Source organism: Ranitomeya variabilis, chromosome 4, assembly GCF_051348905.1.
Source record: "Ranitomeya variabilis isolate aRanVar5 chromosome 4, aRanVar5.hap1, whole genome shotgun sequence".
NCBI lineage: Eukaryota > Metazoa > Chordata > Amphibia > Anura > Dendrobatidae > Ranitomeya > Ranitomeya variabilis.
Genome location: NC_135235.1, coordinates 101,913,898 through 101,940,144, shown reverse-complemented (window position 1 = coordinate 101,940,144; position 26,247 = coordinate 101,913,898).

Genomic DNA, 26,247 nt, shown 5'->3' with positions numbered 1-26,247 from the left:
ACAAGTTCCTTGCCAGAAACGCTTCAGTTTTAAATCCCTTTTGTGTCGTTTTAATGGATACTGATTAAAGAATTATTGACTTTTATTTACCTTGGATGTGCCGTTTCTTCTGTATTCCCCTTGGAATATATGTATATACTCATGTACAGTCATGGCTAACTCCACGATAACCCCAGAGTACTTGCTGCCACCACCAATCAGTTATACTGGCCGACTGGAAATGTTACAGGTAGCGTATGGCTTCAAGGCATGGTTTATAAAACAAAAGGAACAGAACTATTACATTTTATATTTAATCCAAAGGGATGCAGTGTTTATGAAAAATATACAAAAGATTTTACAAGGGGGAGAAAACAATACAGCATTTACAGTTACAGAAAAAAAGGGATTAACAAGAGAACTTACTACACTGATCTCAGAGACGATTCAGTTTATCCGAAAGAGAGCGCTTCGATTGACCGTTGCGTGAATGGGCTTCATGTATGTCTCATTAATATTGGATTTACAGAAATTCCCATATTCTATATCTTCTTTTGGAGACATACTGTCTGAGCTGACTTATTGTAACTGCAAGAACCCAGTGTCACCTGAATGCATTTCTTGTTGACCAAAGGGCATCCACTATCCTGATTATGCGTACATGAATCATGAAAGCATAATAATGCTAATGAATCAGTAGAAGTCTGAGTTACCTAGGGAATACCAATATTGGATTTACGTGATAAAGTGAGGAATATAACCATTACATGAAAGAGTCCATAATTAGAAAGTCAATGAACAAATCATAAATAGAGTTTAGCGATTTTTTCAAAATTTGGTTCCGATTATGAACCGCAGCAAATATTGTGCAATTTCTCCTGACTATGCCGTTGCCTGATATATGGGGGAAAACTACTTTTGGTGTTTGGGCGCACAGCAGGGATCAGAAGGGAAGGAGCACCGTTTAACTTTATGAATGCAAAATTGTCTGGAATCAATAGCGGAGGCCCTGTCGCATTTAGAGAGCCTTTAATGTTCCTAAACAGTAGAAAATCCACACAAGTGACCATATTTTGGAAATTAGACCCCTCAAGGAATGTATCTACATGTGTGGTGAGCACCTTGATCCCCCGGGGGCTTCACAAAATTTTAGAATGTAGAGCTGTGAAAATAAAAATAAATCAAATTTTTTTTCCCACAAAAATGTTCTTTTAGCCCCAAATTTAACATTTTTACTCAAAATTTGCTGGAATCATTAGTGGACACTATGTCATGTTTGGAGAGCCCCTGATGTGCCTAAACAGTGACCCCATTTTGGAATTTATTTAGATGTGTCGTGAGCATCTTGAACCCCCTGTTGCTTTACAGAAGATTATAACGTTGAGCTGTGAAAATAAAAAAACAAAACAAATTTATCCCACAAAAATGTTCTTTTAGCCCCAATTTTTTTTATTTTCACAAGCGTAACAGGAGAAATTGAATCATACAATGTGTTAAGCAATTTCTCCTGAGTACACTGATACAAATGCAAAGGTCACAAGGGAAGAAGTGTCATATTGGAGTTCAGATTTTGCTGGAATGGTTTGAGGGTGCCATTGTCACACTGCAGCTATGCAGGTAACTGCAACTTCCACTAGATGACAATAGAGTGGAAGGATAGTAATAAGTCTGCAAGGACAGACCTGCAGTGCTGCAGCAAAGCTACCACCAGGAGGCAGCAGAATAGTTAAACAAGCACAGAGTCAAAACCTAGACCGTCACGCGGTACAAAGGGAATAAACAAGCACAGAGTCAGTGGAGAGCCAAAGGGTTAATACCAGACAAAAGGCAGAAGTACCGGGGACCAGAGGCAAAGTCAAGTCAGAGTCAAAGCTGAGTGAATCACCGGGAAATCCAAAAGCAATCAGGAAACACTAAGGCAGGATAGGCAGGGAAGGAGAAATAGACAGGGGCAAGGTCAGAAAGCACAACTGGACATATCAGGGTACTACCAGAGTCAGATACTCATGCCGTAGGCAGAAAATATAACTGACACTGCCAGCAAGATTCATGGGAGCTAAATAGCAAACCTGAACCCAGAATGAGGCAGAGCAAAGTTAACCCTTGACATGATCAGCCCGGGAAAAGGGCAGACAGGACTCAAAACCCGGACTGGATCATGACAGCCATGTCTAATGGGCAGAGCCCCTTAGGTGCAAGAACAGCAGAAACCCTCATAAGTGATATCAGATTCCAAATTACACTTCTCAATGAATTCATTTAGGGGTGCAGTGAGCATGTTAATGCCACATGTGCCTAGCAGAATTTTATACTATTGGGCGGTAAAGAAAGAATAATTACATTTTTACAGCAAAATTTTTGTTTGAGCACCAAATTTGTATTATTTATAAGGGCTAATAGGAAAAGTAGACCTCTTAGTTTGTTGTGCAATATCTCCTGAGTATGCCAGTACCCTACATGTAATAGGGAACTACTTTTCAAGCACAGTGCAAAACTCAGAAGGGAAGAAGCACCATAATTTAGTGCAGATTTTACAGTTATGGCTTGCGGGGTGGGGTGGCATGACGCACTCTGAGAGCCCCTGAGGTGCGACATGCATAACCCCACAGAAGTGACCCCATTTTACAAACTATAACTCCCAATTAATTTATCTAAGCATGCAGTGATCATATTGATACCATGGGTATGTCACAGAATTTTATACTATTGGGTTGTGAAGACAAAATAATTAAATTTTTACCATAAATATTTAGTTTTAGCTCCAGATTTTAAATTTTCACAAAGAGAAATGGGTAAAATTGGCACCAAAATTTGTCATGCAATTTCTGCTGAACTTGGAAATACCCCATATGTGGCTGTATAGTACTTCTTAGCCAGATGGCGAAACTCAGGAGGGACGGAGCACTATTTGCCACCTGGAACGCTATTTGTCTCCTGGAGCACAGATTTTCCTAGAATAGTTTGTAGATTCCATAAACAGAGCCCCTAAGTGCTAGAAAAGCAGAATACCACCCTCAAGTGACCCAATTTTGAAAATTATACCCCTTTGAGAATTTATCTACAAGTGTAGTGAAGATTTTGACTCCATGGGTGTTTTCCAGAAATAAGCAGCAATGGATGTTGATGAGTGAAAATTGCAAATCTGCTATTGTAGTGCCAGTACAATGTAGTGCCCAATATCTTCTGCCCAGCACGTACTTCTGGAGACATGCATCTGGGCTCTCATCGCTACATAAATGCCAAACATGTGGACGGTTGTTAGTAGACACTTTGTGGGGTTCAGAAAGGAAGGAGTATTTGGATTTGGGAGGCAAAATTTGCTGGATTTCTTTTGGGGGGCGAGGAGCCACAGTGCTTTTCCAGAGCCTTTGTTTGTACTACTAGTAATGAAAGCCCCATATATTTCCATTAACAGATGACAGACCTGAGTGACAATTTGCAATTTTTTGGTGGATTGAGTTGAAGGTTTGATTGGGAACATTTTACATAACGTTTGGGATCACATTTATCCGGTGAGCAATTATATCAGAGTTTCCATCTAAATCTATGAATGACGTGATTCAGATCAAACCCCCGAGGGATCCATTCACTATAATAAGGCAGCAGAGTTACTCTGGACTCCATCTGGCCTCACATATTTCAGAGATTAAGACGGAAACACTCCAAACAACTCCATCAGCAGAAAAATACGGAAAAATAAAAATGTTATAACTCTCAGAATAAAGCAATGCAAAAATAAATATTTTTTTCTATAATATTTTTATTGTGTAAAAGCAGCAAAAAAAAAGGATGTCATTGCTGTAATCGTACTGACCCGAAGAGCAAAGCTGTCTTATCAATTTTACCCTACGCAGAACGATGTAAAAAAAAGAAAAAAATAATTTTGCCTCCCAAAAATTGGAATAGAAAACGGTCAAAAAATTTAATGTGTCCGAAAATGGTACCAATAAAAACGTCACCTCGTTCTGTAAAAAACAAGCCCTCATATGATTCCGTCTTTTAGTGTGTGACAGCAGCCAAACATAAAAACCTGATAGAAATCTGGTATCGCTGTAATCGCACTGACCCAAAGGATTAATTTGTCTAATCACTTATACCACACGAGGAGCAATGTAAAAACTAAATAAAATCAATTCTTCACCTGTTGGTTTGTTCACTCTGCCTCACAAAGCTTGACACACATTTATCATACGCTCTACACTGCACGCTTGCTCAGTAGAGCGCTCTCAGTGTAGAGCGTAGGATAAATGTGCGCCATTCTTTGTGAGGCAGAGTGAACAAACCAACAGGTGAAGTTCCTCTTGTGGTATAAGTGATTAGATAAATTTATTCTTTGGGTCGGTGTGATTACAGCGATACTAGATTTATATCAGGATGGAATAAGGTGCGTTCGCAGCCCGGGGTCCACCTTGCAGAGATGATACCTGCTGCTAGGTAATGGCAGACAGTAAATGGCGGTATAATGAAAACACACACAAGTTAACCACACCCGATATGAAGGAAGCGAATCCTGTTGCGTCACAGGGCTGCAATACCGTATAGGAAACGCAAGTAAAGAGTCACAGAACTCTGCCCCAAGACATGTGGTTAAAGTCCCCCTAGACCACTTGCTTTCGGCACCGGAACTGCGGTGCCAGGGAAAATAAATACAAAATAGATGTTGTGCACTGGGTGCGTGCAGCGCCGCTCTGGCGGACACCACTAATCGCCCTAACTAGGGACAGGTAAGCACACTGGTTGCACACGGTGCCGCACTGGCTAACGCTGCCGATAGACGCTATAGATTGTGCCTGTGCTGGATGGCACTAACTGGCGCTAGACAGCTCCAACATTCGCAAGCATTCATCAACACTAGGTATGGGTATGATTCGGAGCTTTCACCAGAACACACGCACGCACGCACGCACACACACGCACACACACTATGAGCTTGAGCCAGATGCTGGGAACGATGTCTCTGCTAAGCAGGATCCACTGCAGCTGGAAGAGAATGGGAGACTGCAGCAGACATGGTTCGAGATTCCCACTGTGCAGCAGTGGGAACTCGACACCTAACACCGGGTGTCAAATATCATGTCAGCTGAATACCCGGCGGATATTGCCTGAGCAAAGCTTCTGTGTGGGTAAAATGGATTTATCCATAAGCCCAAGTTCAGGAAGTAGTTCCCATTCCCAACTTGGATTTATTGATACACCTAAGGTCGTGAACAGGATAAAATTTACACTGCCCAAGTATTTATAAGATAGTCTGCCTCAGGGTCATCTTATTGGTATATACCTTTTATACATGATGAATACCATTTTCATTGGGATATTTCATATGTAATATCAGCATTACTGAGGAAGCAGCAAGATTCCTGGGAAACAATTTTCATTATCTTTCTAATCTAAATTAATGTAAATTGAAGTAATGCCTTAATGACATATGTTGATTGAATAATTAATAGTTCAGATAATAGTTTCTTTTTATCTTTGATCCCATATTAAGTACACGGAATGTACTGTATTGCACATTTACCTGCAATAATGTCCGCCCTGCCTCAGTAATGTCTTGACCTACGTAGAAACTTCCCTATCCCAAGTGGGACTGCCCACAAAGCAGTATAGAAATGAAGCTTTAATGCCGACCTGTCTCCAGATTTCACAATAGAAATTGTATACAATATTATAAAGATCTTTTAGACTTGTGTACTTACTTTGAAAACACATGTCACAAATGGCTACAGTTGTGCTGAAAAGTTTACATAACCTGGCAGAATTTTTGCTTTCTTGGCCTTTTTTCAGAGAACATGAATGATAAAACAAAAAACTTTATCTCCATTCATGGCTAGTGGTTGGGTGAAGCTATTTATTGTCATAATGACAACCCAAAACATCCAAATGACCCTGATCAAAAGTTCACATACCCTGGTGATTTTGGCCTGATAACATCCCCAGAAGTTGACACAAATGGGTTTGAATGGCTGCGTAAAATCCTCACCTGTGACCTGTTTGTTTGTAATCAGTGTGTGCATAAAAGCTGAGTGAGTTTCTGGGATCCAGACAGACTCTTGCATCTTTCATCCAGCCACTGATGTTTCTGGATTGTAAGTCATGGGGAACACAAAAGAATTGTCAACGGATCTAAGGGTACCATCACACAGTGCCATTTTCATCGCTACGACGGCACGATTCGTGACGTTGCAGCGTCGTATAAGTATCGCTCCAGCGTCGTATACTGCGGTCACACGTTGCAATACACGGCGCTGGAGCGATAATTTTATGACGTATTTGCGATGTAGAAGCCGTTGGTTACTGTGCGCACATCGTATACAACCTGTGTCACACAATGCAATCATGCCGCCACAGCGGGACACTAGACGACGAAAGAAAGTTTCAAACGATCTGCTACGACGTACGATTCTCAGCGGGGATCCGGATCGCAGTAGCGTGTCAGACACAGCGATATCGTAAATGCATCGCTGGAACGTCACGAATCGTGCCGTCGTAGCGATCAAAATTGCACTGTGTGACGGTACCCTAAGGAAAGAGGTAGTTGAACTGTATAAAACAAGAAAAGTATACAAAAAGATATCCAAGGAATTGATAATGCCAGTCAGCAGCGTTCAAACTGTGATTAAAGATTGGAAACTCAGGTGTCTCTGTAAAAACAAAACGACGGTCAGGTAGACCAATAAAAATGTCGTCCACAACTGCCAGGAAAATTGTTTGGGATGCAAAGAAAACCCCACAAATAACATCAGCAGAAATACAGGACTCTGAAAATTAGCAGTGTGGCTGTTTCAAGATGCACAATAAGGAGGCACTTGAAGAAAAATGGGCTGCATGGTTGAGTCGCCAGAAGAACGCCATTACTCTGCAAATTCCACAAAGTATCTCGCCTACAATACACAAAACAGCACAGAGACATGCCTCAAAACTTCTGGAACAGGATAATTTGGAGTGATGAGACCAAAATTGAACTCTTTGGCCACAACCATAAACTAATACATTTGGAGAGAGGTCAACAAGGCCAATGATGAAAGGAACACCATTCCTACTGTAAATCACAGAGGTGGATCGCTGATGTTTTGGGGATGTCTGAGCTACAAGGCTCCCCTTGCATGTGCTGTGACTATAACACAGCCGTGATACATGCAGCTGCGGCGCTGATCAGCGTGCTCCATGTATCCGGGTTCCCTCTGCAACTTATTCGATAAGCGCCATAGCTTGCCGAATAAGTGGGGACCCAAACAAATTCGCTCAGCTCTAGTGGTAACCATTGTTAAGACTATACTGGGAGGAGAAGAGAAAGTTTATTCGTTACAGATGTTTATATAGCAGGGGCTTTGGCAATTCTACCTAGCTGAGAGACAGCAAAGCTGCAGCTTTTCAGACTTCAAGTGGCAAAAATAGAATACATGTGTTAGTTGTGATGTGGGGAGCTTGTATTCATGCATTCTGTCTTAGAAGCAGTTGGCTAAAAACTACAGCAGGACAGTACTTTTTTAAGGAATTTATTACAGATAGCTAGATTTTTAATTGAATCACAATTTCTTATGTTTTATTGGTTGGTTTTATTTGCAGATGATGAGGACCCCAGATGGGTCAAAATTCTCCCCCTGCCTTGCAAATCTTTATATGGTGCGATGGGAAGAATTCTACATCTTCTGCCACAGGAACCATTCACATAATGCATCCAATGGTATGTTCACCACGGAGATGATCTGTTGACAATATGGCATCATGATGAACACATGTACATTTTAGGTTTAGAACAGTCATTCATATAAAACAAGGTACACCAGTAACAATCACATCAATGTCATTGATATTAGTCTGAAAGGAGACATAATCATTGAAAATGTCATCATCACCAATCTTTATTGAAACCTACATCAGACAAAACCTTAAATGCCCATACCTGTCATGCTAGTCACACAATATTTGCTGTACCTGTGGGGGGATACACAAGAGATAGACATACATGTTCAGGCAATGCAAATTTTGAAGCCACGGGTAGAGATGATTGTTAACACAAGATTAATAAAATGAGGATTTAAAAAGTGGATACTAAACATAGTCAAAGATTGTAAACACCAAAACACATAGAGAATTGTTACAGAATACACATAATAGTATGAAACAAACACCATTATTATTGTTTTCATACAGCAACAATCTGAAAGTTATACAAGTCTTCTGTTATAAATATCTACCAAATATCTATTCTATATGGTGATACGAAATTGAAAAAAATATTAAACCAAGGTGTCAAGTGTGCAGTGGAATGAAAAAAATCACTAGGTAATCTATTGTCAAGTTAATTTACTACCACAGGTAATGTCTGTAATAATGCAAGGTTGCCCCTAAAGGGGTTTTTCAAGTGCAGTGGCTCAAGCTGTGACATGTGTGGCAATGTTCTAAAATTACACAGCTGGGACTGAAGAGTAAAGGTACCGTCACACTAAGCGACGCTGCAGCGATACAGACAACGATGCTGATCGCTGCAGCGTCGCTGTTTGGTCGCTGGAGAGCTGTCACACAGACCGCTCTCCAGCGACCAACGATGCCGAAGTCCCTGGGTAACCAGGCTAAACATCGGGTTGCTAAGCGCAGGGCCGCGCTTAGTAACCCGATGTTTACCCTGGTTACCTGTGTAAAATGTAAAAAAACAAACACTACATACTCACCCTCTGATGTCTGTCACACGTCCCCCGGCGTCCGCTTCCTGCACTGACTGAGCGCCGGCCCTAACAGCAGAGCGATGACGTCACCGCTGTGCTGTACTTTCACTTACGGCCGGCGCTCAGTCAGTGCAGGAAGCGGACGGCGAGGGACGTGTGACAGACATCAGAGGGTGAGTATGTAGTGTTTGTTTTTTTTACATTTTACACTGGTAACCAGGGTAAACATCGGGTTACTAAGCGCGGCCTTGAGCTTAGTAACCCGATATTTACCCTGGTTACCATTGTAAAACATCGCTGGTATCGTTGCTTTTGCTGTCAAACACAACGATACACGGCGATCTGACGACCAAATAAAGTTCTGAACTTTAATCAACGACCAGCGATATCACAGCAGGATCCTAATCGCTGCTGCGTGTCAAACACAACGATATCGCTATCCAGGACGCTGCAACGTCACGGATTGCTAGCGATATCGTTTAGTGTGACGGTACCTTAAGCAGTAAAGTCTGGTTAGCTACGATTGACAACAGTGACTGATTCTTCGTGATTTGGGCTTTGCATATGTAAGGGTACCGTCTCACAGTGGAACTTTGGTCGCTATGACGGCACGATCCGTGACGTTCCAGCGATATATTTACGATCTCGCTGTGTCTGACACGCTACTGCGATCAGGGACCCCGCTGAGAATCGTACGTCGTAGCAGTGTCAAGTGTCCCGCTGTGGCGGCATGATCGCATCGTGTAACAAAGGTGTGCACGATATTGTATACGATGTAATGGGTGGAGGAGCTTGATACGTCGGAGCCCCAAATTCTCCACCTCCTGTGTGCTGATTGGGCGGTACAATACTGTGCGCTCATTCGACAGACGTGGTACTATTGTTCCCGGCCGATAAAACTGTGGCTCTCGAGCGCTGTATTCTTTTCTCTCCAACCAATGCGCGCACAGTAACCAATGGCCAATCAGCACATTACAGGTGTAGTTAGCTAGCAGCACAACACGCCCCTCGTGAACAACGTCACGCATAGATTATGCAAAATGTGCTCTGAATTGTGAGAGCACCTCCTGTGTGACATGCCCGTACGACTGTCCCGTACGACCTCTACATCGCAAATACGTCATGAAATTATCGCTCCAGCGCCTTGCATTGCGAAGTGTGACCGCAGTCTACGACGCTGGAGCGATAATAGAGCGACGCTGGAGCGTCATGGATCGTGCCGTCGTAGCGACCAAAGTGCCACTGTGAGACGGTACCTTAAGAGTGCTGGACTGTGCTGCTGTATTCTTAACCCCTGAAGACACCAATAACTTCAGTATTGTGTAATGTGAATAGTGTCATGTTTTTCTATGCATAGCGTGTGTTACTGTTATAGGACATGTTGGTAATGTATAATTTTGATAGTGTACAGTATAAGGATAGTCATAAGATAATGACAATAGACTTAGTACATACTGGTACAGGATAGTAACTGTTAATGTTTGTGGCAAGCCCATAATGGGAGGGAGTGAGTACTAGTGAGAAGCAGGAACTAGTGACTTAGATAGGGAAGTATAGTAACAAGGTCAAGTTCAAGTGAAGTGGACTGCTAGAGTCAGCATTTCCCAATCGTTCAAGCCAGTGGGTAATGGGCAAAGTCAAGAGCTCAATGCACGACACAAGGGCAAAAGAGCACCTCACATCCTCTGGTGCACAGGGAAAGAGGGAGGTGGAACCATGTGAAGGGAAGGTGATGGATTCAGAGTTCACTGCAGAAATGGACAGGAAATCCCTGGGGCTGAAGGAGCCAGTGGGCATAGGGATAGTCCAGGAGGAACAAATGGTAGGGCTGAAGATGTGTTGTGCTAAGGAAATAAGGAACAAGGCGTGTTGTGCCCTATCCCACATCTTACAATCTGATTTACTTGAACTGTCCAGTAAACTTCTTCTTTTTGTTGAAATGAACTTTGTGTCCCCTGAGTTGTGTGCTCTTGAAGATGGAAGCCTGGAGACAGCGGAGGCGTGCAGCCTACATATGAGAGTAATGCACTCCTCACCTGACAGCACACTATGACTGGGACATGGTTTGCAATGATTCTAAAGTTCCAGGGCGCTATGGAGCAACAACTCCGCCATGTCTACCGCCCTCGGTCACTTTACAGATACAACTATTTTTAATTTAAGCTTAAACAACTGAGATGCAAATGAAGTGCATACTTTCAGGTTTAATTAACCCTTTAATGACCGCCGATGTGCCTTTTAAGGTCGGCAGTTAAGGGTACTTAAACCACAGTGCCGCTTTTTAAGGGCGCTGAGGTTTAAGTGTATAGCGTCTCCCCCAGAGTCGGATTTTCTTTGAGGTCTTGGCTACTGGGGGTAGCCGAGACCCTAGAGAACATGATTCGGGTCGGTTTTGTGCTGTAATCCCCCGGTACCTGTGGTGTCCAGGAATCCACCCATGAAGTCCCCCGGGCCGCCGATGTCGTCTTCCGGGAAAAAATGGCTGGTGCATGCGCAGTGCAACTATAGGAAATTATTCCTATTGATTTATTTTGATCACTATGATAGACCCTATCACAGTGATGAAAATATAAAAAATAGTAAATAGAACCCCCTTTATCACCCCCTTAGTTAGGGAAAAATAGTAAAATAAAAATATATATTTATTGCCATTTTTCCATTAGGGTTAGAGTTGGGCTAAAGTGCGTTGGGCTAAAGTGAGTTGGGCTAAGGTTAGGGTTAGGGGTGTGTTGGGGTTAGGGATGTGGTTAGGGTTATGGTTATGATTGGGATTAGGGTTAAGGGTGTGTTGGAGTTAGGTTTGTGGCTAGGGTTATGGTTAGGGTTGGGATTAGGGTTAGGGGTGTGCTGGTGTTAGGGTTGGCGTTAGAATTGGGGGTTTACACTGTTTAGGTACATCAGGGTCTCCAAATGCGAAATGGTGCCACCATTGATTCCAGCCAATTTTGCGTTCAAAAAGTCAAATGGTGCTCTCTCCCTTCTGAGCCCAGACATGCATCCAAACAGTGGTTTACCCCCACATATGGGATATCAGCATACTCAGGACAAATTGCACAACAACATTGGGGGTCTAATTTCTCACCAATTTTCTTTTTTATTTTTGGGAAACTAAAAAATTGGGGGCAAAAAGATAATTTTATTTTCCTGACTATACGTTGTAAACGTTATAAACGTTATGTGAAGCACTTGGGGGTTCAAAGTGCTCAACACACATCTAGATAAGTTTCTTTGGGGGTCTAGTTTCCAAAATGGTGTCACTTGTGGGGTTTTCCACTGTTTAGGCACATCAGGGGCTCTCCAAACACGACATGGCGTCGATCTCAATTCCAGCCAATTCTGCAATGAAAAAGTGAAACGGCGCTCCTTCTCTTCCGAGATCTGCCATGCGCCCAAACAGGGGTTTACCCCCACATATGGGGTATCAGCGTATTCAGGAGAAATTGCACAACAACTTTTGCAGTTCATTTTCTCTTTTTACACTTGTGAAAATAAAAAAAATGGTTCTGAGGTAAAATGTTTGTGAAAAAAAGTCAAATGTTCATTTTTTCCTTCCACATTGCTTCATTTCCTGTGAAGCACGTAAACTTCTTGAATGTGGTTTTGAGCACAATGGGGGGTGCAAGTTTTAGAATGGTGTCACTTTTGGGTATTTTCAGCCATATAGACCCCTCAAAGTGACTTCAAATGTGATGTGGTCCCTTAAAAAAAAAGGTTTTGTAAATTTTGTTGCAAAAATGAGAAATCACCGGTCAAATTTTAACCCTTATAAATCCTAACAAAAAAAAAATTTTGTTTACAAAATTGTGCTAATGTAAAGTAGACATGTGGGAAATGTTATTTATTAAGTATCTTTTAGGACATATCTCTCTGATTTAGGGGTATAAAAATGAAAAATTTGAAAATTGCTAAATTTAAATTTTTTTTGACATATTTCCATTTTTTCATAAATAAACGCAAGTCATGTTGAAGAAATTTTACCACTAACTTGAAGTACAATATGTCACGAAAAAATAATCTCAGAATCAGCAGGATCTGTTAAAGCGTTCTAGAGTTATGACCTCATAAAGCGACAGTGGTCAGAATTGCAAAAAAATTGGCTCGGTGAGTAAGTACAAAACTGGCTCTGTCACTAAAGGGTTAAAGGGGTTGAATAAAATATCCTGTGAAACAGTTGAGAATTGCAACCATTTTTCCATTTTAGCCTCCTCACTTCAGGGGCTAAAAAGTATTAAAGGGGTTGTCTAGTCAAAATCGATAAGTCTGCAGTAACTCTACAGGGAACAAAGGGTATGTATGAGTTATACATACTACCGGCCAGTGGGCGCTGTCCTCGCTCCATACACTTGTATTACCCACTCGCCAGGAGTATAACTCATACATACCCTATGTTCCCAGGTCTGAAATCACGGACTGCAGACTTACTGATTTTGACCGGACAACCCCTTAAATGTTACCATAAATAAAATGCTCATTGTTAATACTTTGCAGAGAATCCTTTGCAGGCAGTGACTGCCTGTTGTCTGGAAGCAATGAATGTCATCAAATGCAGAGTTTCCTCCTATGTGATGCTTTGCCGGGCTCTACTGCAGCTGACTTCAGTTGCTGCTTGTTTGTGGGTCTTTCTGCCTTAAGTTTTATCTTAAGCATGTGAAATGCATAATTTTTGTCCTTTCATCGTAGTCATCTAACCTGTAGTTTATCCACAATGGACCCATCATCAAATAGGTTATATTTTGATACTACTATGCAGAATTGTGTCCGTCCACTCAGTATGAGGTATAGTTTATTTTCTGTATGGCACTCGTTTCCATCAAATCAATCTGACATGTGGTATACTCGTTATGCATACACTGTAGTCTGAAGTACTTTGCTGTAAAGTAAACAGAACCTTGTTCACACTGTGCGCTGTCTAATGCACTTCCTGCGTTTCTTGCACAATACGGTCTTGAGAAAGGCCGGCTTATTTGTGGTTTATCTGCTATACCCATGTTGTTGACGTCCCCTGACGAAGGCTCCGCCGAAATGCACGTCGGGGTGATGTGGTGACCGCTGGCTCTCTGCTGTGCCCCTTTGGTGACCATTTCAGGTGATTGACTACATCTATACTTTGGTATGTTAATTTAATTTCTTGATTGGCCTGCATATTTATCACAAACCTACCCATTGGCTCGGACATTTATTCATACCCATATGTCTGGGGCTAACAGCATGATGTATACTCTATAGATGTACTTTTATGCAATTTTGCACATATATTATGGGACATACTGTACTTATTACGTAGTAGCCGTGGTTTACCCATCCCGCTCTCCTTGTTATATATATGCACTGTGGTTGCATCCACTTTTTCACTTGTTGTTTTGTATATTTTCCTAATAAAGTTTGTTTACTTTGATATTTATTCTTTGGCCTACGGATCATCCTTTGTTCTTTTGCTGTTTGTTTTATACCCATGTTGTGGAACACTGATGTATCTTGCATTTTGACATGCTATGGACAGAGTCTTGTTTACAATTTTCGACACTTCTTGCATGGCATCTTCATTGGAAAAGGTTCATTGATCTGTGATCGTTGGCCACATATTTATCATGGGGTTGAGGTACATTTAACCATGATGTATTGCATGTGAACAGAGTTTCTGTTCACACTATGCAACGTGGAGTGCTGTGGATTTTTTTTTGGTATAGAAAATGGTGTATTTGTTGCATGGCATCCTATTTGGCTTAAATGTACTGACCTATGATTATTGGCTGTGTATTTATCATGGGATAGAGGACTCTTCAACTTCACACAATATGTAATTTAGCAGCTTTAGCTGCTTCCAGATCGGTCATAGATAGTGTTGAGCGATACCGTCCGATACTTGAAAGTATCGGTATCGGAAAGTATCGGCCGATACCGGCAAAGTATCGTATCTATTCCGATACCGATACCCGATACCAATACAAGTCAATGGGACTCAAGTATCGGACGGTATCCCTGATGGTTCCCAGGGTCTGAAGGAGAGGAAACTCTCCTTCAGGCCCTGGGATCCATATTAATGTGTAAAATAAAGAATTAAAATAAAAAATATTGCTATACTCACCTCTCCGACGCAGCCTGGACCTCACCGGAGGGAACCGGCAGCGTTCTTTGCTTAAAATGTGCGCGTTTACTGCCTTCCGTGACGTCACGGCTTGTGATTGGTCGCGTGCCGCCCATGTGGCCGCGATGCGACCAATCACAGCAAGCCGTGACGTAATTTCAGGTCCTGAATGCCTAATTCTGCATTCAGGACCTGAAAATTACGTCACGGCTTGCTGTGATTGGTCGCGTCGCGGTCACATGGGCGGCACGCAACCAATCACAAGCCGTGACATAATTTTAAAATGCGCGCGTTTCCTGCCTCCCGTGACGTCACGGCTTGTGATTGGTCGCGTCGCCCATGTGACCGCGACGCGACCAATCACAAGCCGTAACGTAATTTTAAAATCCTGAATGCCTAGAATTAGGCATTCAGGACCTGAAAATTACGTCACGGCTTGCTGTGATTGGTCGCGTCGCGGCCACATGGGCGGCACGCGACCAATCACAAGCCGTGACGTCACGGAAGGCAGTAAACGCGCGCATTTTAAGCAAAGAAGGCTGCCGGTTCCCTCGGTAAGGTGCAGGCTGCGTCGGAGAGGTGAGTATATCTCTATTTTTTATTTTAATTCTTTATTTTACACATTAATGTTGTTTCGATACCGATACCCGATACCACAAAAGTATCGGATCTCGGTATCGGAATTCCGATACCCGCAAGTATCGGCCGATACCCGATACTTGCGGTATCGGAATGCTCAACACTAGATTAAAAGCATCCAAGAAGTCTGCATTCTGAACAAACGCTGCGTACATAGTATAGGAAGTGCCGTCAATGTTTTCTCCTCCGGACACAGTGATCCTATGATCACCAAGTGAAGGGAAGGAAGCAAGAGCCGCTGAGTCCTAGGAGACCAAGACAGCTCTGCTATGTAGCCAGGAGGCTGAATTTCCCCTGTAACTGGGGCCCATACACCTGCTCTAGTTATATGGGAAATCATATAGAATAAAAGAATTGAAATGCTACAATGCCCACCAAAGATCTTTTAACCTTCCTTGGAGAACAACGTTTAAAATAAATGTAAAATACCATATTTTTCGGACTATAAGACGCACCGGACCATAAGGCGCACCCCAAATTTGGGGTGAAAATTGCAGAAAAAAAGATTTTTTATAAGATGGGGGTCCGTCTTATTGTCCGAATTTACAGTATCTTACCTGAGGGCTGGTGGTGGCAGAACAGGGTCACAGGAGGCATGGTGGCAGCAGAGGTGGGGTGATGCGGTACGGCGTGCACCTGAGCAGGGTCCCTTCCTGCTTAGGTGGGCGACGCCACGGCCTGGTGTCCATGGGAGGGTGGCAGCAGTGGTTACCGACAGAGGTGCTGGGATGAGGAGGCACAGTGAGAGGTATGGCGTGAGAGGGGTCCCTTTCCCCGGTGAGGTGATGGAAGGATCTTGTGGGCACATGGACTGGAGATGATGGAGGTAGTGGTGTACATTGTGAAGCGAGTATTCCACAGGAGCTCAGATGTCTGAGTCCTTGCCGCTTCCCGGCGCTCCTCAGCGCAATAATTATTTCAGAAGCCGGTAATAAGTGAGGAGCTCCGCTACCGAGACACAGCTGCCATGACCGGACACTGCAGGAAAAGCGCCTCTGTACTGCTGCGAGCCCTGCTGGAGGCGGAGAGCCGGCCGTGCCATGCGGTGCTGAGGAGCACCGGGAAGCAGCAAGGACTCAGACATCTGAGCTCCTGTGGAATACTCGCTTCACAATGTACACCACTACCTCCATCATCTCCAGTCCATGTGCCCACGAGATCCTTCCTGAACCTTGCTGCACCCATCCTGGGAAGCAAAAGGATGGAGTATACAGGGTCCAAAGTCCCGGTGAGGTTATGCAGCAGCCCGGTAATGCAGCAGAGCCGGGTGAATCCTGATGATATCGGTGGGCGCGGCCATCTTCCTGAGGTCTGCAGCAGAGCCGGGTGAATCCTGATGATATCGGTGGGCGCGGCCATCTTCCTGAGGCCGCGCGTGCGCAGATGGAGCTCTCTGCTGCCCGGGGCTTCAGGAAAATGGCCGCGGGATGCCGCGCGTGCGCAGATGGGGATCGCGGCGGCCATTTTCCTGAAGCCGAGTTCGCATCTCGGCTTCAGGAAAATGGCCGCCGCGATCCCCATCTGCGCACGCGCGGCATCCCGCGGCCATTTTCCTGAAGCCCCGGGCAGCAGAGCGCTCTATCTGCGCACGCGCGGCCTCAGGAAGATGGCCGCGCCCACCGATAACAACAGGATTCACCCGGCTCTGCTGCCTTACCGGGCTGCTGCATCACCTCACCGGGAAAAGGGACCCTCGCTCACTGCGCCTCCTCATCTCCGCACCTCTGCCGCCACACCTCTGCCGCCGCACCTCTGCCGCCGCACCTCTGCCACCGCACCTCTGCCACCACGGTAAGCCTGCATTGCGACTATTAGACGCACCCCCCATTTTCCCCCCTTTTTTTGGGGGGAAAAAGTGCGTCTTGTAGTCCGCAAAATACGGTACATAAAAACCAGAAAAATAACACTGGTCAACAGCATTTTTGGTGCCAAAGATATTTCATCGAATTTACGGTATTTTTGGGGTGCTGATTCTGAATATGTCATCAGTTTTGCCAGATTGGCTCAAGTTTTTAAGATTTTTGGTATCTTATTTATAGCACTTGTTGGTAAATGCGACGCATCATCTCATTAATTTCTTTGGATTAGTACTTGAACTGAGCAGTTCTCAATATAGTTTTGTGTTAATTAGTGTTCTAAAAGTTTGTTCATAGCTTGATTTTTGCACTAACTTTATGTTGTTGTCTGTTTTCCAGTGAAAAGCATGAACTCATCATGAAGAAGTTGTCTTAACGATCCAGACTCATTCTGTTACATTTGTGGTGAATACACACTGCCAAAACATAGAAGAAACATAACAGACTTCGTAAAAAAAGTGTATTTTGCCTATTTTGGGGTTATGCTTGGGGACCAAGACAAGTTTTGGGCACCACACATAGTGTGCAAAGCATGTATCGAATTATTACGAAAATGGAGCAAAGGACAAAGAAAAAGCTTCAAATTTGGTGTTCCAATGGTGTGGAGAGAGCCAAAAAATCATCATGATGACTGTTATTTATAATAAACACAGGTACAGGCACATCTTCACAATGAGGGACAGGCCTTCTTGCAGATTCCATGTTACTCCCATTTTCGTTTCTTATGCTTATTGAATCCTTGCACTTGCACTGCACAGAAATAACAGTCATCATGATGATTTTTTGGCTCTCTCCACACCATTGGAACACCAAATTTGAAGCTTTTTCTTTGTCGTTTGCTCCATTTTCGTAATAATTCGATACATGCTTTGCACACTATGTGTGGTGCCCAAAACTTGTCTTGGTCCCCAAGCATAACCCCAAAATAGGCAAAATACACTTTTTTTTACGAAGTCTGTTATGTTTCTTCTATGTTTTGGCAGTGTGTATTCACCACAAATGTAACAGAATGAGTCTGGATCGTTAAGACAACTTCTTCTTGATGAGTTCATGCTTTTCACTGGAAAACAGACAACAACATAAAGTTAGTGCAAAAATCAAGCTATGAACAAACTTTTAGAACACTAATTAACACAAAACTATATTGAGAACTGCTCAGTTCAAGTACTAATCCAAAGAAATTAATGAGATGATGCGTCGCATTTACCAACAAGTGCTATATATAAGATACCAAAAATCTCAAAAACTTGAGCCAATCTGGCAAAACTGATAGCATATTCAGAATCAGCACCCCAAAAATACCCCAAATTCATTAAAATATTTTGGACACCAGAAAATTTTTTTGTTGTTGTTGACCTGTGTAATAAGTAAAAAAAGCTGCAGCCAATCAAAATCACTTTTTAATAGCCCTACAACTATAAAAAAACAAAAAACAAAAAAACCATGTTAATACATAAAAACAATTTTTGCAAAAAAAGAACACATTTCAAAATGTATTTTGGTGGTTATAAAATGTCAAAAGCGGACACATATTTCCTTTATTACCCACTGATATTACCCCCCAAAATATGAAGAGAGTAGGAAAATGACAATTAGGCCCCATGTATCATTATAAAAAGCTTGACATTTTTTTTTTTTAAATCCGAATGAGAAAAATGTTTACAGCTCTCTAAACGATATGTACGAACCCACCAAAAATGTGTTGGAATGGGTGGGAGGAACGAGACTATATGGCTTGGTCTTGAAATGGTTCATGATATTTGACACGGTATAGATTATGCTCTGTAACGTCATACAATGCAAATCTCATTTGTAGGGCATTCATTTAAGTCTATGACATAATTACCATTCATATCATGCAATATACCATGTCCTGTCTTCTCATTGGACCAGTCAGCTGAATATTGGAGAAATTATCCCATCTTCGTGAATGTGCATTGTACATTGTATCTTATGTCCATGATTATGTCCATGAAAGGTTTCTGAGGTTTCATTTTTTATCATGTTTTAAAGTTTTTTCTAATAAATAGTAAATTGTATTCTCCTGTTGGACGTGCCGGTGGATTTCTCTTTTCTTTTGTTTGTGATCACCAATGGGTGCGGCACCCTCAGGATGGATCTCGGCTGACATATGGACTTGAAATTGGCAACGTGGTGAGCTTTCTACACTTCCCCTCCCTCCTATGTTATTCAAAGGAACAGAAGGCAATCTCAACCATCCAATCTAAACCCACCTCTACTTGTTCTGTCCCCACCATTTGTCCAGCGGTACTCTGGCCTGCGAAATTTCACAGAACCTACAGTTGCCTGTGTGCACCAGAGGAATGTGTTTCATTTGGGCATGTAGCAGGCACTATTCGACCACGTCCTCTCTTCCTGCAGCAACTACACCTGCAACATCAGCAACACGGCAATGTCACTTATTTGATGCTTTCCTCATTCTTTGCACCCCAAATATTACATAACCTCTATACAGAGAGAGTGGCCAGCATATTATTACACTGCGCGTATGCAGTGTCCCCACAATGTCTATTTAATTAAAAAAAACAAAACACAAAAACAGTGTCAGCTACCTCATCCATGTCTTCCACCTACACCGCCACGTCCACCTCCATGATTATTTATTTATTTTTATTCTATATTCTTTTAAAGGGAACCTGTCATCTGAATTTGGCGGGACAGGTTTGCGGTCATATGGGCGGGGTTTCTGGGTGTTTGATTCACCCTTTCCTTACCCGCTGGCTGCATTCTGGCCGCAATATTGGATTGAAGTTCATTCTCTGTCCTCCGCAGTACATGCCTGCACAAGGCAATCTTGGAGGACAGAGAATGAACTTCAATCCAATATTGCAGCCAGCATGCAGCCAGCGGGTAAGGAAAGGGTGAATCAAACACCCGAAAACCCCACCCATATGACCGCAAACCTGTCCCGCCAAATTCAGATGACAGGTTCCCTTTAAGTCATTTCCCTAAAAAAATAACCCCTACAAAAAGTGTTGGCTACCTCCTACCCTGCCTCTTCCATTTACACCACCACGCCTACATCCACTTGGACCACCACCTCTTGGTCCAAGACTATAAGTTTTTGTATAGCTTTTTTTCCCCCCAAGTCAGTTTCCGATCCACATATGTTTGCAGCAATTGTCCTGCTCTTATTCCCATATTGCTTCCTTTTGCAACCACATAGCCCTTACTATAACCATTTAGAGCCATTTTAACCCCTTTCTGACATGTGACTATACCGTCGAGGTGGGGTGGGCCCGTATGCCCACCGATGGGATAGTACATCATAGCGATCGGCTACGCTTACGGGGGGAGCGCGGCCGAGTGTCAGCTGACTATCGCTGCTGACATCTGGCACATTAACCCCTGAAATACTGCGATCAAACATGATCGCAGTGTTTTGGGGGCATAGGGAAGCATCTCGCATGGAGGGGGCTCCCTGCGAGCTTCCATGAGACCCTCGGTACAACGCGATGTGCTCGCGTTGTACCGAGCGTCTCCTCCCTGCAGGCCCCGGATCCAAAATAGCTGCGGGGCTGCATCCGGGTCCTGCAGGGAGGTGGCTTACCAGCGCCTGCTCAGAGCTGGCACCGGGAAGCCTCTCTGCAGTGCACGTTAGATCGCTGATCTGACATAGTGCATTGCAAAGTGTCAGCTCAGCGTTCTTACACTATAACATGATGCCCCCCCCCGGGGCAATGTTATAGTGTAAAAAAAAATATTCAGATGTGTAAAAAAAATTAAAAAAATTCCTAAATTAAAAAAAAAAAAAAAATATATATATATATATATTGTTCTCATAAATACATTTCTTTATCTAAATAAAAAAAAACAATAAAAGTACACATATTTAGTATCGCCGTGTCCGTAACGACCCGACCTATAAAACTGTCCCACTAGTTAAACCCTTCAGTGCACACCGTAAAAAAAAAAAAAAAAAAGAAGCAAAAAACAACGCTTTATTATCATACCGCCGAACAAAAAGTGGAGTAACATGCGATCAAAAAGACGGATATAAATAACCATGGTACCGCTGAAAACATCATCTTGTCCCGCAAAAAGCGAGCTGCCATACAGCATCATCAGCGAAAAAATAAAAAAAGTTATAGTCCTCAAAATAAAGCGATGCAAAAATAACAATTTTTTCTATAAAATAGTTTTTATCGTATAAAAGCGCCAAAACATTAAAAAATGATATAAATGAGGTATCGCTGTAATCGTACTGACTCGAAGAATAAAACTGCTTCATCCATTTTACCAAATGCGGAACGGTATAAACGTCCCCCCCAAAAGAAATTCATGAATAGCTGGTTTTTGGTCATTCTGCCTCACAAAAATCGGAATAAAAAGCGATCACAAAATGTCACATGCCTGAAAATTTTACCAATAAAAATGTCAACTCGTCCCACAAAAAAACAAGACGTCGCATGACTCTGTGGACCAAAATATGGAAAAATTATGGCTCTCAAAATGTGGTAACACTAAAAATATTTTTTGCAATAAAAAGCGTCTTTTAGTGTGTGACGGCTGCCAATCATAAAAATCCGCTAAAAAACCTGCTATAAAAGTAAATCAAACCCCCCTTCATCACCCCCTTAGTTAGGGAAAAATAAAAAAAATGTATTTATTTTCATTTTCCCATTAGGGTTAGGGCTAGGGCTAGGGCTAGGGCTAGGGCTAGGATTAGGGTTAGGATCAGGGCTAGGGTTTGAATTACATTTATGGTTGGGATTAAGGTTAGGGGTGTGTCAGGGTTAGGGGTATGGTTGGGATTAGGGTTAGGGGTGTGTTTGGGTTAGGGTTTCAGTTAGAATTGGGGGTTTCCACTGTTTAGGCACATCAGGGGCTCTCCAAACGCAACATGGTGTCCTATCTCAATTCCAGTCAATTTTGCATTGAAATGTCAAATGGCGCTCCTTCCCTTCCGAGCTCTGCCATGCGCCCAAACAGTGGTTTACCCCCACATATGGGGTATCAGCGTTCTCAGGACAAATTGCACAATAACTTTTGCGGTCCAATTTCTTCTCTTACCCTTGGGAAAATAAAAAATTGGGGGCGAAAAGATCATTTTTGTGAAAAAATATGATTTTTTATTTTTACAGCTCTGCATTATAAACTTCTGTGAAGCACGTGGTGGGTCAAAGTACTCACCACACATTTAGATAAGTTCCTGAAGGGTTGATAAACTTCTTGAATGTGGTTTTGAGCACCTTGAGGGGTGCAGTTTTTAGAATGGTGTCAGACTTCGTTATTTTCTATCATATAGACCCCTCAAAATGACTTCAAATGTGATGTGGTCCCTAAAAAAAAAATGGTGTTGTAAAAATGAGAAATTGCTGATCAAATTTTAACCCTTACAACTCCCTAACAAAAAAAATTTTGGTTCCAAAATTGTGCTGATGTAAAGTAGACATGTGGGAAATGTTATTTATTAAGTATTTTGTGTGACATATCTGCAGCGCCCCAGAGTCCTGGTTGTTGCAGTACTGATGCTCCGCCACTAAGGGGAGTGATGGTACGTCTGATGGCACTGAAGGAGTTCACCTGACCAGGTATCACAGGCACCAATACACTTCACAGTCTGGCCTCCAGGGGGAGCTAAGGGCGCTATGTATTGGGCCACTCCTCACAATCTGGTAAAACTGGGGGTTAGATAGAAAGTTAGAGAGAAAGCTGACTGGGTTGGAACCAAGCAACATCCTGTGGCAGTGGGTGTTGCAGGGGAAGATTCAGGGGGGTCCCTGTCAGGGGTGGGATACTGACAGAGGCCTAGCGAACAGAAAAGAACGTTAAGGAACCGCGCCTGCACTACATCACGGCGATATCTCAAGAAAGGACAAGAAGCGAGGTTTATTGTGAAGCAGTGAGAAACGAGATCGCAGCAATAAGGAGATAACACCAATAGGAGTCGTGCTGTAAGATCGAGGCAACATCCTATTGAGGCGCGTAGCCGGTGGCCAGAACGCTGAGGAAGTATTAGGCTCCAAGCAATACTTCAAACAGAGGCAGGACAGTTGATTTTAGGTTGGCTTTCTCACCAAAATCACTTAAGAAGACATAGGGGGTAACTGTGGGAGAGGGGCGACACTAGGGTCCCGGAAGAACTCCAGGCCTTCCCGTCATACGGGTTCGTCCTATCCATATCATCTGGGGGACAGAGAAGAACATCAGAACAGACATAAGTTGTGGGAAATAACATCAGAAACAGACACAACAGTTGTGAGGACTATCCCGTGGTGCTCAGCAGGGAAGTACAAAAGGGAACTCTGGAGGTGCCATCGGACCGGCCGGTCTCTTGCAGCCCTGTTAACTATACTCTGGATTGAGGACCTTGAAGCCTTCAGTAAAGAGGTAAAGAGACTGCAACTCTGTGTCCTCATTATTCATCGCGTCCTGCACCACGCACCACCACTCACAACTTTCATTGGACGCCCCTTAGCAGGGTCACGCTCCAAACTTGGCGTCACGAACAGGATCTACTTAAGCCTGAAGAATCAGGTCATGTGTACCTTGGAACTGTGATTTACTGTGCTTGAACTGTGACTTATTGCAAAGACTGTGCATTGCTGTTACCACCAAAAGTTCCTGCCAAAACTGCCGCCATTACAGTGCCAAGAGGAGCGCAGGAGAAGAAGAAGGGCGTGGATTTGGGCGTAACCGAGCTGAAGAGCGCGAGAAATCATGGCCGCCCAGTGTAAGTATTGCTGCATCCTGAGGACATGTCCGTCAGCTGCTGAGGTCCGCCTCCTCATCCTCTATGGAGGGTGGGGACAATGGAGACGGGACCGCCCCCGAAAGAGAGCGTGGGAAGAAGACACCGAGGAGGAGGCAAGGATGGCGACGTCGGAAGCACCGCATGGGGACGACCCGACCCAGCACAATGCTGATTCACCCGTAACAGTCCCAGACTCGCCATTGCTGCAGGGACTGGCCCTCACGGAGTCACCGCTGGGAGGACTCAACTGGCCGCCATCTGAGGAGTGGGTGGCTGCAGCTGAGGCCCGGCGGTTAGCACACTGCCGGGAGGCCGATGACCGTGTGATCTCCCGGTTGGGCCAGCCTACGGAGATCTGCCTGTCTCCAGTGTCCCCCGCCCTATCCATCCCGACCAAGGCAGAGCCTGAGCCGCAGACGCAGGGCCTGAGAATCCTGCCGGCGGCGGAGCACCTGCGGCGCTTGATGACAGCGTGGAGGAATAGGCCCCAACCCACGGCCCAGATCGACCTGACAGGTGCTACAGAGGTCCCACGGTCACACTGGGGTGTGGTGGTTTTCTTCAACTCCCGGGAAGGAAGGGGAGTTATCCAAGAGATTGGAGAGCCGCTGCAGGTCCGCGTTGGCCGGAGGGAAGTGGAGCCTTGCGGTGGGAAGTACGATGAGGACCGCAATTTAGAATCCGGAGACGCCGTGACCTATACCCGGTGGCGGAGGGAGGCCGGCTGGATGGCCCGGGGCGTTCAGCGGTGCGCCACTCTCCAGGTTGCTGCTGGGACTCCGGAGGTCGAATCCACTGCGGAACAGGTAGCAGGATCCACCGCTGCGGACCACAAGAATGTCCCGACCCACCGTGTGCCTGTGGGTCGTGCCCATTCTCGGCCGAGACGGGTAGCTCAGGAGTGGGCGCCACTGTTGCCTGGTCGGGGATTGGGCTTTCCCAAACCACAGAGGGCCACTTGCCAGGTAAGGCCTAGGAGGAGGCCACCTCCTGATCAGCCAGAACCTGAGTAAGCATAAATGCTTTACAGAATGTATATAGTTAATTGTTGGTCTTTTTGTGTTTTTCTGCTGCTATAACCCGACCAGGGTTATCTCTTAAAGGGATCCCTTAGTTGACCCGGGATCCCTATTTTTTTGCCTTTTTGATTGGTTCATCACTGTTTTAAAGACTACCGAATCATGGACAGTAAATGGTTCACTAACTGTTTTGTAAATAGTTCGCACCCTCTTAAGGGTGCCCTCTACTGGTTTTACAACAAAGAGAACTCTTTGCGAAGAAACTGTTTCTGGGACAGCATAGGAGTTCCTGTCTTACACGAACTTGCAGCTTGAGAAGTTGCGCTACCTCCAATAGACTTGGTTCCCTCTTAAAGGGAACGTTCACTAATAGCACTTAAAGTATAATGTTGCCTTAAGAGAAGTAGCAATAATGTTTATATGTAGACGTAATATGTAGTTAGTTAGTTATCAGAAATGTTTGATAATGTTGCTAGAGATTGAGGACAGGGAAGTGAACCCGTACGGGGTTAGATGGTGAGTCCTCCTAGGAGCCATAAAGAGATGGTTCAGTGTTCCTGTGTTAAGAAGAGGCAGTAGGCCTGGGCAGATAGACAGGCGGTCCTGCATAAGATAAATCAAAAAGAAAGTGTTGCACTTAGAAGATAGAAGTGATAAAAGTTAATTTATATTTTAGGACTTTTTATAGTAAGTGTTGTGAATTCTCTTCTCGGGCTCCCTCCTGTGGTCAGGAATGGTACTTCGGCAAGTTCTGTCCATGGACTCCCTCTGGTGGCTGTGAGTGGAGCTGCTGGTTCTGAGGTTCTGTCTTCAGCTGACCTTGTTTAGTTCTGGCTGGCTGCTCTATTTAACTCCACTCAGATCGTTACTTGATGCCAGCTGTCAATGTCCTAGTACTGGTTCAGTTTTCTCTTGGATCTTTCAGATGACCTGTCTACTCCAGCAAAAGCTAAGTCCCTGCTAGCTTATTTGTTCACCACTGTTTTCGTTTCCAGCTTGCTATCATGATTTTGTCTTGTTAGCTGGAAGCTCTGGGATGCAGAGTGGCACCTCCGCACTGTGAGTCAGTGCGGGGGTCTCTTTTGCACACTCTGCGTGGTTTTTTGTAGATTTTTGTGCTGACAGCAAAGATACCTTTCTATCCTCAATCTGTTTAGTTAAGTCTGGCCTCCTTTGCTGAAACTTGTTTCATTCCTGTGTTTGTGACTTCCATCTTAACTCACAGTCAATATGTGTCGGGGGCTGCCTATTTCTTTGGGGAATTTCTCTGAGGCAAGCTAGGCTT